This window comes from Pseudopipra pipra, chromosome W, assembly GCF_036250125.1.
Source record: "Pseudopipra pipra isolate bDixPip1 chromosome W, bDixPip1.hap1, whole genome shotgun sequence".
Taxonomy (NCBI): Eukaryota; Metazoa; Chordata; class Aves; order Passeriformes; family Pipridae; genus Pseudopipra; species Pseudopipra pipra.
In genome coordinates, this window is record NC_087580.1 from 4,620,796 (window position 1) to 4,632,865 (window position 12,070).

A 12,070-nucleotide genomic window follows, 5' to 3' on the forward strand; every position below is an offset into this window, starting at 1 on the left:
ACGGGGGGAGGTCCAGTGGCTTCCACCTGGCGGACGTGCCATGTGGGTTCCTGTGCCCAAGAACCCTGTGGTTCCATGGGGTTCCATGTGGTTCCATGTGACCCCATGTCACAAAGGGGCAGAGATGTGGCACCCATCCGGTATCCTGAGGAGCGCGCCAACGAAAATCAGTTGGACAGAGTTGGCCTTCGGGATAACTCAGCTCCTTCCTTTGCTACTTGTGTGCCTGCCTTTTTTGGATGGTTTATTGTTTACTGACCATTTCTCCTCAACTTTCCTCCTCTTTCAAAGGTAATGCTTTGACTTTTGGCCCAGATCATAGAGCAGGGTATATGGGATAAAAGTATAGGCTGATTTATACCTTCCTAGCTGTAGGCTGAGCTGTTACAACTTTTAGAGGCTGGCCAGGTATGACCTAGGCTAGAATTCCAGTTTGCTGATTCTTGGTTTTTTTTCCATAGCCTAGGATAGGTAAGCAGGGAGGTGACTGTAGTCTGAGGGGATGGGCTCAGCCCACCTTGATTGCTGTGGGAGGGAGGGAGGCAGAAAAAGGAGAGCAGCAAAGGCAGCAGTTAAAGTAGTGGCTGAAAGACGGTCACTCCTAGGAGGTGGGAAAGCCAGAGGGCTCTGTTGCTGAAGCAGTGTCAGGAGAGCAGCAGGGCCTCTTCAGAGAAGGTAACGTCCATTGGAGCATTTCAAAAGGGCCTTTGAACCCGCTGTGAGTTGGTGCCCCGCGCCTGATCATAAGGGCGTGAGCTGCAGCTCAGCAGCAGTTACGAGCACCACTGAAAGACTTGGTGGGGGATGCCGTTCTGCGTTTATTTAGAGTTTTGATACTTTCGGTGAGCTACAGTAATTTCTTTGCAACTAGGTGACGGGATTGGTGCTCTTCTCTTTCTGGAGAGAAAGACATCCTTGGTCATCTAAAGCATTGCACTCTCTTCCTGAGAGAGGCAATGGCCACAGCAGGGAACGACTCCTGTGAGTAATAGCTTCACCAGCAGGTTTGGACTTTGTGAACTGCCACAGACAACTGACATGGCTGGTGGTCAAATCCCAGAATGATGTGCTCACAACCTAGAGTGATCTCTGGGATGTTTCCTGAGAGCAGTCAAACTGACCCCCGTGTTTACAATTAGACCCAGGAAAACACCTTTTGTCACTCCTCTGACACTAGGTACAAGACTTTGAAAGCTGCCATTGCTCGTAGAGAGGTCTGCCATCCTTTGGGTTACCTTCCGTGCTCAGTATTTACTTGTTTTCAACAAGTTACAATCAGGAAAAGGGATGGCTTCACTGATAACCCAGTCTAGAACTCTACTGAGAAAGGAAGGTAGCCTGGGGCCCAGAAACCAGATTGTGGGTTTGTTGGACTCTCAGCAACGTAAACAGGGGAATGGATTTTTCCAAAACAGTAAATTTAAATGGCACTGTTTAAGCTTCCCCTGATGTTGTTGGGTTGGCAGTTGAAGCAGATGGTCCTGAGTGCTCCTGTAGAGACCTCACTGTTTAAATATGCCTTTGTGGCTCATTTCATCTCTTTCCAAATGGAATTTCCCTGCAGTCATTGCCGAGGGAATGACTCCGCCACAAAGGATCCTCTTTCCCCCAGAGAAGATTTGCATGGTCTGGCAGCAAAGACAGAGTGCTGGAGCAGGACTCCTCAATGTGGGCAACACATGCTTCCTTAATGCTGTCCTGCAACGCCTGACATACACCCCGCCGCTGGCCAACTATCTGCTCTCCCGGGAGCACAGCCAGGCCTGTGAGTACTCTTAGGGACATCTCCCTGTGAATCTGTTCATCAAATCCCAAGGATTCCCAGAACCTGAAATTTGATTTAGGAGAAAAGCAGCCCTTTGTCAGCCCCAGAACTTGTGTTCTTTGTACACTCAGGAGCCACCTGTCCTATCCAGCTGTCTTATTCTTCATGAAGGCACATCTTTCTAGCTCTGGGTCTCTATTCCTGCAAGTTAAAACCTCAGTTTAGCATTCCTCTGAAGAACATTTTCTATGCACTAAAACGTCCCCTGCTTGTTGAAACACTGGGAGGAGTGGCATATTGCACTGGAGTGGGAGTGGAAGAAGAGGAGTATTCCACCACTAGGGATATTTTGCTAACCAGAGGACCTTCTCTCCCTCCCTCCTCAGGTCACCAACAAGGCTTCTGCATGATGTGCATCATGGAAGCGCATGTTAACAAGGTCCTGCGTTCAGTCAGTGCCATCCTGCCTTTGGCTGTTCTCAGGGCTTTCAGATGTATGTGATTTCAGGTTCTTTGACAGGTTTTCTTCCCTTCCTGTAGGAGACAACTACTAACTTCCTGTTTCTTAGTCATAGGAGAACATTTTCAGCTTGGCAGGGAGGAAGATGCCCATGACTTCTTATGCTGTACTGTCAATGCCATGCAGAGAGCTTGTCTGAGTGCAAGCAACGAGTAAGCACAAGCAAGTTACCTTTACAAAGTTCTGAGCCCTTTGGACTCCTTGATGTGGCCTCATCAAGGAAAACCTACAGCCGGGGCTTGGAGGAAGTAATGCTCTGTCTTACGACTTGTTTCCAGCTTGGACATATCATCTCAATCTACTACCATTGTCCATCAAATATTTGGAGGCTTTCTGAGATCCAGAGGTATGTTTCTACAACAGCTGCTCTCCTTGGCACTGCCTGTGCCCTTCTGTCTGCCTGTGCCCAACAGCTGGCCCTGGGACTAGCAGGACAGGTACAATGAGCACAAAGCAGTACCATCGTTCAGCTCACCATTGCTCGGCATTTTGATTTTTCCTTCCAGTCATCTGCTTCAGCTGCAAAGCCATTTCTGATTCCTATGAGGCCTTCCTGGATGTCCCCTTGGATATCAAAGTAAGAGGTTTTGCAGTTGTGCTTCAAGACATGGCAAGGCTTTTCAGAGTCAACACATTTGTCCTGAAAGCATATACTGTGAACACAAGAGGTCTTGGTGGTGGATGGGAAGGGGAACGGATGTTGTCCTCCTGCAGAGGCCATGGCACTGGTCTCTCTGTAGGTGCTGGCTTGAAGCTGGACAAGCACCCATTCTGCGCTCTGCACCCTTGACATAGCCTCATCCTTCTTTCCTTTGCCCTCCTTCAACACCTGTCTGGCTTCCAGGCTGATGGGTTGGATTGTTTTCACTACTGATGACCCTACATAACATCAGTAGCTCAATGGCAGGTGATACAGAGAGGGAGCTCTTGATTGCCCCTGAGAACCTCTGGGACAGGGGAAATGTTCAGCACCACACTCTCTTTCTGGCTCCTTCTGGATACAGCTTGCAGATTCATGGCGGGTCTCCTCAGCATCAGCTACAGGGGTTTTCTTGTCAGCTCCTGGAAAATGTTTGGGCCAGGGCATTTGCTGTAGCTCAGTGCACCGATTTCTCAATTCTCCAGGCAGCCTCATCCCTCACTGCAGCTCTGGAGGACTTTGTAACACCTGAGCGTCTGGATGGGGAAAACTGCTTTAAATGTAGCAAGTAAGATGATTACTAACAACATATTAACACGAGACTCTGTGTGAGGGGGCTACAAGTCATTGAGCAGAAGTCATCTTCTGGTGGAAGTTTACTGCACACTGATGAGACACAGTTTTGTTTGTCTGGTTTTTTGGGGGAGGGGGGTTGGGGTTTTTTGTTTGTTTGTTTGTTTGTTTGTTTGTTTTAAATATGGCACCGAATTGCCTTAAAATAGCATAAGGATGCAGGAGACAAGAAAGGTTGTCTGACTGCCTTGGTGGAAGATAGGGTGGATTTCAGCGCTGTGCTCTGTGCTTGGTTTCAAGGTGTGAGAAGAATGTTGCCGCCACTAAGAGGTTCACTGTCCACTGTGCACCCAAGGTTCTCACTGTGTGTCTGAAGAGGTTTGACTGCTTCACTGGTGGCAAGATCAGCAAGGTGTGTACACTATTGGTGTGCAGCTTTCTCTTCAAGAAGCAGATTTCCTAAAGCAGTATGCTTGTCACAAGCTGCTTGTGTTGGGTTTTTTGGGGTCCCTTCTGGGGAGTGGAAAGTTCCTGTGGGAAGACAGGCAAGCACTGTGCTCTGATAGGGCTGCTTTGACTGAGAAGGGTTTCCTGCCACCCAAACGATGTTATGTTGCTTTATGGAAAACCAAGTGCTCATGAGCCCCAGAGATGTATTGATAGCCCTGGACTGGCCCCTGCCCTTGGTAGGCTATTTCATGTCACAGACCAGGGTCATTTCTGAGCCCTCTTGGTCTCTCCATAGGTTGTAGAGTATCCGGAGTACTTGGATCTTCGCCCATACATGTCTCAGGCAGATGGAGAAGCACTCCTCTACTCCTTATATGCTGTCCTGGTGCACAGTGGTGTCAGCTGTCATGGAGGACACTATTTCTGCTACACAAAGGTAAAAGAGCAACTTCCTTCCCAATGGGGAAAAATGTGTGCTGGGGAAGATAAACTTTCCTGTCAGTGTTACTGACAGCCAAAGTTTTGGGGCAGAAGGCCTCCTTAGTGGCTGGACTGCATTTGTTTTGACATGCTCTCGGTTTGGCAGTTTCCTACCTGTGTTTTTGGAGAGAAACCATGGAGAGATCCTTGCTTTTTTTTTACAGGCCAGCAATGGATTGTGGTACCGGATGGACGATGAATCTGTGCAGCTGCATTCCATTGACACAGTTCTCAGGCAGCAAGCCTACCTGCTGTTCTATGCCAGGTAATAACCAGGATTCAAATATGTTCAGAATACATTTCCTTTTCCTCATTTGCAGTTGTGCTTCTCACCTTCCTGAGTGTTTTTCTCATCAAAGGAAATTACTACCTGCATCATTCAGTGCTGTCAAATCTGAACCACTCCGTGTCTGTCCTTTACTGGGCTTCAGGCTGCGGCCCGGATGGAATCTGCTACTTGCCTGGTCTCTGATGTTGACTCTTGTAGATAAGAGGACTTAAAGAGGACCTCCAGGAAAGATGGGGAGGCACCATTTGTCAGGGAATGTAGCGACAGGATGAAGGCTATCAGTTTTCAGCTAACAGAGGGCAGGTTTACATTAGATATTGGGAAGGAATTCTTTGCTGTAAGGGTGCTGAGACACTGGCACAGGTTGCCACAGCATCTGTGGGGGCCCCATCCCTGGAAGTGTTCAAGGTCAGGTTGGACAGGGCTTGGAGAAACCTTGGAATAGTGGAGGGTGTTCCTGCCCACCACAGCGGGGTGGAACAAGATAAAGTTAAAGGTCCCTTGCAACCCAAACAAGTCTGTGAATTTAGGAAATGGAGGCTGTGGGAGGTATAGAGATGAGGTTTTTGTTGGGACAGAGGCAAACTTGGTGGGAAGACCCTAGCTGAGTTTCCCATTAGTATCCTTGGTTATGTCTTCTCTCTGTCATAGAAGCCTCTCTGAGAAAATGACTGAACCCCAGAGGAGGTTGCAACAACAGCTCTAAACTGAGATCCCTCTTTTGTTTTTCTCCAGATGCTCTGATCTGAGAATTGGAGAAAGGGCTTCTTCCTCACTGGCACCATCACATGCCCCTTCCTTCCTCAGTCAGTGTGTGGCCAGCAGCAAGCAGGCGGGCTCTGTTGGACCACAGGCTCTGACTGGTAGGACTAAGGTAACTTTGGGGACATGGGTCAGGGCATCAGAGGAATAGTGGATTTCTTTCTGGGATCTCAGCATTTCTCTTTTGCCCCTCACACACCGCACCTTTCTTCACAGCCACAACGCTGCTCCCTCTCAAAGCATCCCACCTGGATCCATCCCTTTTGTGCGCCTCTGGCCTTTTGGTCTTAGTAGCCCTCCAAAAGAGCCTTTTGGAGGCCCCAAACTGTCCTGTCCCAGAACTTGTAGGGGTTCCCCACTGCTCTGATCCTTTCAGGAGAAAAGGGCAGGAACTCTCCACAGCTCTCTTGGCAGGGCATGAAGGACACTGGCAGGGAGCGGTCCCGGAGCAGATTCCCTCTGTGGGGCAGGGATCTCCGCAGCTGCTCTGGGGACACCACAGACTATGAGGACGCTTCAGAGAGAAGAACTGGTCCTCCAAGTCGTGACCGTGGTCCTAGGGATAGCACAGCTGCAAGGCCTTCCAAGAGGATCTGCCGGTGGGCTCCCGCTCCCAGGGCTGCTCAGGAGCAAACCTTGCTGAGGCAGAGGGAGCCAAGCAGATCTGTGCGGGGAACTTACAACCTTGGCAGCCGGTTTGTGCAGAACACAGACTGTGACCGCTCACTGCGGAAGAGAAAGAGGGAGAGAACAAGTCCTGCACGTTGTGACCAAGTCTTAGTGAATACTGCAGTTCCAGGGCCCTCCAAAGCCAGCTCCAAGCAGGCTCTCATGCTCCGGGCTGCTCGGGAGCAAACCCGACAGAGGCAGAGAGAGCAGAGAAGATCAACATGGCGGGGCTGTGATTGCCACAGCCAGTTTGGGCAGCACACAGACTACCGCCCTTCAGAGAAGAAGAGGAGGGTTTCCACGCCCCAGAGATTCACGTCAGACAAGCATTCAGGGCACTCTGGCAATGATGGCGTTGGATTATGGCCCTGGCTCAAGCAGAACGGAAGACTAGCACTGCGTTTATTAGCCAAGGCATCCTTGTTTTCGACGCCTTCTCAGACCTGAGTGAATGATTTAGCTAAGAAGATGAGAGTTATAATAATATAGAAATATTATTAGAAATATAGACATATATATGGAAATATAGAATATATAGAGAGAGAAGTATATATAGAAATATATATAGAAATATATATAGAAATATAGAGAGAAGTAATACTTTGTAATACATTATTACATGTTATATATATTCAGCAATAGATAGTAATGTTATAAGAAATATTATTAAAATAATAAAATAAGAAATACTAAAATACTGTAATCAGAATTATTTATTCCACGTTGTAGACAATTATAGCTACAAACATTTCAGCCTCGGCCATATCAATCAACAGAACTGGTCTACTCTGGCCTCAAATCGGGAGGCCTGGAGACACACCATCTCTAACGCTGCTGTTTCCTTTGAGAACGCACGCAGAATCCCTCTCGAGGAGAAAAGACAAGGCAGAAAGAATCATGTCTTGCAGAATATACCACCTGGGGAGTCTTTCTGCTGTGCCTTTTGCAATCGGATATGTCTATCTCGCATTGGCCTCCTAAGCCACCAGCGTGCTTGTAACAAATGTGGATAGAGCCTTCTGAAATCTTCGTTCGAGAAGCCCAGCCACGATGATGTGTTTAAGACGGGTGTTCCATAATTTAGTGTTCTCACTGAAACCATGCAAATCGTGCGCCACTCGCTCACTTCCCACTCCTCCTTTCCTTCCCACTCCCCCTCCATCCTGAGGCAGGCTGGACGGGACAATTGGAGGCACAAAAGGTAAAGATCGCAGGCTGAGATAAGAACAACTTACTGGAAACGGCAATGAAAGAAGAAAACAGTACAGCAACAGAACAGTAACAGAAACAATACTAATTACAGAGTGCACAAGGGAGGCAAATGACTCACACGTGATTGCTCACCAGTTGGTGCCCAACTTTGCCACCACGCACACAACCTGGAAGAGACCCCTTCCCCCATCCTTGACAAAATGAGGAATAACCTCTATGTCCTGGCTGTGCCCCCTCCTGGATACTGCCCAAATTAACACTGCCCTGACCAGAAGCAGGATAATCACCTTCAGGATGTGCAGCACAGCTTTTGGGTCTGCACCGGAGGCACTGGATCCCTCCATGCCAGGGAGGGGAGACATCAGAGATGAGCAGACTTTGGAAATCCCTCACCTCTCACTCCGGCCCATTTTTTCTCATTTTATGGGATGGAAGAATACATACCCAACTCCTCCCAGTGTCCTTCTCCCTGGAAATGCCCTGAGCTTTGATTCCTTTGCTGACATGCTGCTTCCTCTGGGAAAAGCAGCCAGAAAACCCAAGGCCATTGCTTTGAGGGAAGGGCTTTCTTAGAACACTTTTCCTGAAATGCACCCAGGAAGGCTGGGCTGCAGCAGCACATGGCCCCCATGGCTTTGCTACATCTCATCCAGAACACCTGGAAGCCCTTCTCTCACCATCCAGCTGCTCCCCTGCCCTGTCTTCCCCACCCCACAGGCATGCTGCCGAGGAGTTAACAAACTTCACAGTTCAATCCTGATATCCCACTGCTGACTGGGATGGGGGGAGACCAGGGGCACTTTTGGCCCCCATCAGCACCAGCTCTTGGGACAGCCAGGCTCTCTCCTGACATGTGGGCTCATCTCTGCAGCTTTGCTGTCCTCCACAGGGCGTTGGCTGAAAAAAATCATCTTCTAGAAAAGATATATGACACCAGCCCAGGGGTCAGCAGCACCACATGAGAGCTTGGCAAGATGCCCTGAGGACAGCCAGGCCAGGCAGAGAGAGGTGGAAGGACCACAGGGGCTCTCTGAAGCAGCCACATTGTACAACAGAGACAATGAGGCTAAATAAACACTGGGCTGAAAGATGAGAGTGCTCTTACAAGGGAAATTTACAGCTGCTGTACAGGCCTGGGGCTCTTGCTGGAAAGCTTCAGTCTCTGGGCTCCCGGTGCCCAAAGGCATTGCAGATAACTCCTTCTCAAGCAATGGCAGGGAGCAGGGTGGAGAAGTCAAGGATGAGGCAGATCAGAAAGACTGGGGCAGCACAAAGAGATCTACAAGGGAGAGAGACAGCATCTGAAAGGCACTCCTTGCTGACCTATGAGTTGGTGCCGTGGGCTCTACAACTGCTGCCTGCAGTCAGCTTGGAAGCTCTGGCAGTTTTAACAGGAGGTTTGTCTGCAAACAAGATGCAGAGACGTTACGATGATGGATGCGGGTATATTCCTGACCTAGGCTCTCCAGAGGGAGATTCGCTGTCTCCTCATGGGCCATAGAGGCTTTTACTATGGGATGAACTTCACTTGGTCTCCCCAAGCTCATGTCCAACCTGTTCCATGGCCTCTGACTGCGATCTGCTGTCCACCTAGCTTCATCCCCCCTCACAACCCTGGGGACTCCTTGGAGATGAAGGGCTGCTGTGCCAGCACCTACTGCTCCAGGAAGGGAGTGCAAGGGGAAGATGCTACACTCGCAGGTGCAAAGAAGGTTCATTTTGCCACGGGATCCCAGGAGGTCACCATGTACATCGTCAATGGGGTCTGAAAAAAGAAAACTTACAGATGTTGAGGCAGCTGAGCTCATCAAGCACATGTAGAAAAGCTCCTGATTTCAGTATGGCTGGCTCTTTTGAAATGCCCCAGGAAGGAAGATTTGGTCTCAGGCATCATCAGCCCCATTGGCCAGTCTAGACAGAACTGCCTGGACTTGAATCAGAAGTTGGTGGATAAGAGATTTAGCTTCATTTAGCTAGAAATGGGATATCTCTCTCCAGTGAGCCAGCTGCTTGCCATTCCGTTAGTCCCTGACCACAAGCAGCACTGAATCTGTGATCTCTCCCCCTCCAGTTTCTCAGAGTCCCTGGGTAACCCTGAAAGCACTGCTTCAGTATCAAGTTCTGCAAGAGGCCTTCCAAAAAGCAGCTAGGGGATTAGGGGAGGGGAAGAACCAGAAAATCGCACACATTCTTCCCTGGATTTGTGAAAGACAATAAGAAAGAAATACAAGACCCCCAAAAGCAAGTCCACTTGATGGGAGCGGCAGGGGAGCATCTCTGGTTCAGTAGTGATACGACGCACTCAACTGCAGCTTGCAGACAAGAATCCTGAAACATTCCAGTAGCCAAGATTGCCACCTGATCCCAAGGTCCCCTGTCCTCTGCCCCATGCATTTCCACGGGACCAAAGCCCCTCTGCACAGCAAAAGGAAAGTATGTGAATGTACACACATGGTAACTTGCTCCTGGCCTTTTCAGCCTATGGAGGAAGACAACTTCCCTCATTAGAAAATGAAGCAGGTCTGAGCTGGACTTTCTCAAAACACTCTAAAGCCAGAGGCAGGTTTCTCCCACAAGCGACAGCAAAGTCCTCCTCCTGCCCATGTTGTTTGGGAAATGGCACAAGAACCAGGAGAATCCCAGAGAGATTCACACCTTCCGAGACACCAGTGAGTGCAGCCCCTCCTGACATCATCTGGGCAGAAGCCTCCAGCCCTTGGGATGACTTTGCCTCCTAACAGAGGTGCCAGAGCATCTGATCTGGATTTACCAGGCCTGCCTTAGTACCATGCCACAATAATTGTCGCAGCATCCCAGCCTTTCCTTGCTCGAGCCAGTCTGTTTATAGGTTGTTTGGATCTCCACCTCCCCATTGCAGGGGGATTGAACACCACTGATCACATCCACTTCTACCTCTGACCTGAAGGGAGAGGAAGATTTCCCCGTTTGCTGTTGTGGCAAGTGGCGCCTCTCTGCAAGAGATTTCATCTCCTGCTCGGGGCCCCTCTGCACTGGCCAGGCTCACTCCATGCTGCTGGACCTCTCCCAGCCCCTCTAAGCAGGGCTCCGGTCAAGTCTTCGTAACAACTCCCCATTCCTCAGAATAGCTTGGCACTCCTGTAGCACTTTGGGTGGGGAATGCCAAACTCACACCAACGAATGGCTCTGTCCAATCACCTGAGGAGTAGCAGGTACCACCCAGTGCGGAGGTCAGCGCTTGAATAGAGACCTCCCCAACTTTTCTGGGTGCAGCTGGTAAGGCGATTTTGTTATAAAAGTAGCGGGGCAACTGAACTGCTTAAAGGGAGGAACAAAAGGGCACAAAAAGCAACTTATATGCAAAATCTACAATTTCCTTATTAATTACACATTTTTAGACTGCCACAACCCAGCCTGCCCCATGCAGAGCCCTGGGGGTGGCTCCTGCTACACCCAATGCCAGAAGAACACCACAGGAGACCCTGGGGAGGGAAGAAGGGAAGGAAAGAAGGAAATCTCAGTGCTATGGATCTGGAGCAGCTGGGGGAACTGCAGTGCCTCCCAAGACGCCCTGTCAGACACGTGAGGAACTGCAGAGTCGAGAGCTCTCCCCACGCACCCCTACGGCCCGCTCCGAAATAAATACCGTTGACTGCCCATGGAAGGTCCCCTTCAGAGTAGCGACACGATCCCCGTAGCCCCTTGCTCTGGATTCCCCTGCCCATTCCTGACCTCACACCTTTGTGCCCAGAGCCCACTAGCTTTGAGCTACAGGGAGCAGAGGGGCTCTGTTGCCACCCTGTCAGGCGGCGTGAGCTGTAGAACAGCTCCAGTGGCCAAGTGCAGGGCTGAACTCTCCATGGGACTGTGTCTGACTCAGGCAGTTTTCTGACAGGGAATGGGACTATTCTAGCCCAAAGGGAGCAATCAGGATCCAACATCTGCTTTGTTTAAGGCTATCAGGAGCCTTCTTGGTCACTTATCCTTTGATTTTTGTCCAAATCTTGAAGTGGTTTTGATGAGGTACAAAAAGGAGGTGCAGAAAGCATGCCTTCCTCCCCCATAGACACGGTTTCCCCTCAGATCAGGGGGATCAGACCAAACCTCTGGTGGGAGCTGTTTTATTAAGCTTGTCAGACCTTGAACATCAGGGGAGCTGTGTACAGCTCGTGGCAGCAGGTGCTGGGGCCTTGGCCAGTGTCACCTGGAAGGGGAAAGGAGGAAAGGGGACCAGCACGCATCCCTGCTGCCCTGCATATCCCCTGAGCCAAGGGACACTTATGGACAGTTGTTCTGCACCTCCCCCTGTCCCCTTTTGGTCAGGGCTATCACCTGACACTGCGGTGACAGACGGGTTCATCAGGATATCCTTGGCAGAATGATGACGGCACTGAGTCATAGTGTAGTGGTTTGGACTTTGTTTTCTCCCAGAGGCTAAAAAAAAGTGGTAGACCCCAAGGGGTGGAAACCCTTGGAAATTTTGAGGTTCTGCCCAATGGGCGCTCCTGCAGAAATGTAAACATATCACAACCAGACCGGAAGAGATGAGCTGTAGTTTTGGTTGTTGTAGGAGAGGTGGCCATGTTGTAGAGCCACGAGGAAGGGGCTCTGAACCCCTTGGGCCCTCTGGGGCCTCCCAGCCCTGCAGGGACCTGGAACAGCATAAAGCTGGGCTAGGTGCCTGTAGTTATGCCGGGAGATGTTTTCTCCATGGACGCAGAGCAGCAGCCG

The 12,070-nt window shown here is 50.0% G+C and overlaps 2 long non-coding RNA genes and 1 pseudogene across 2 annotated transcripts; all 3 read left to right on the forward strand.

Moving 5' to 3' along the window:
* Positions 1 to 12,070, forward strand: part of LOC135404800 (class II histocompatibility antigen, B-L beta chain-like) — a 230,248-nt pseudogene that overhangs the window by 66,822 nt on the left and 151,356 nt on the right.
* On the forward strand, positions 1,706 to 2,429 carry LOC135404508 (uncharacterized). Its single transcript, XR_010425698.1, has 3 exons — positions 1,706 to 1,765; positions 2,152 to 2,259; positions 2,335 to 2,429. It is a non-coding gene; the product is annotated as an uncharacterized LOC135404508 (long non-coding RNA).
* Positions 4,314 to 5,568, forward strand: LOC135404504 (uncharacterized). The gene is made up of 3 exons (XR_010425692.1): positions 4,314 to 4,384; positions 4,593 to 4,693; positions 5,453 to 5,568. It is a non-coding gene; the product is annotated as an uncharacterized LOC135404504 (long non-coding RNA).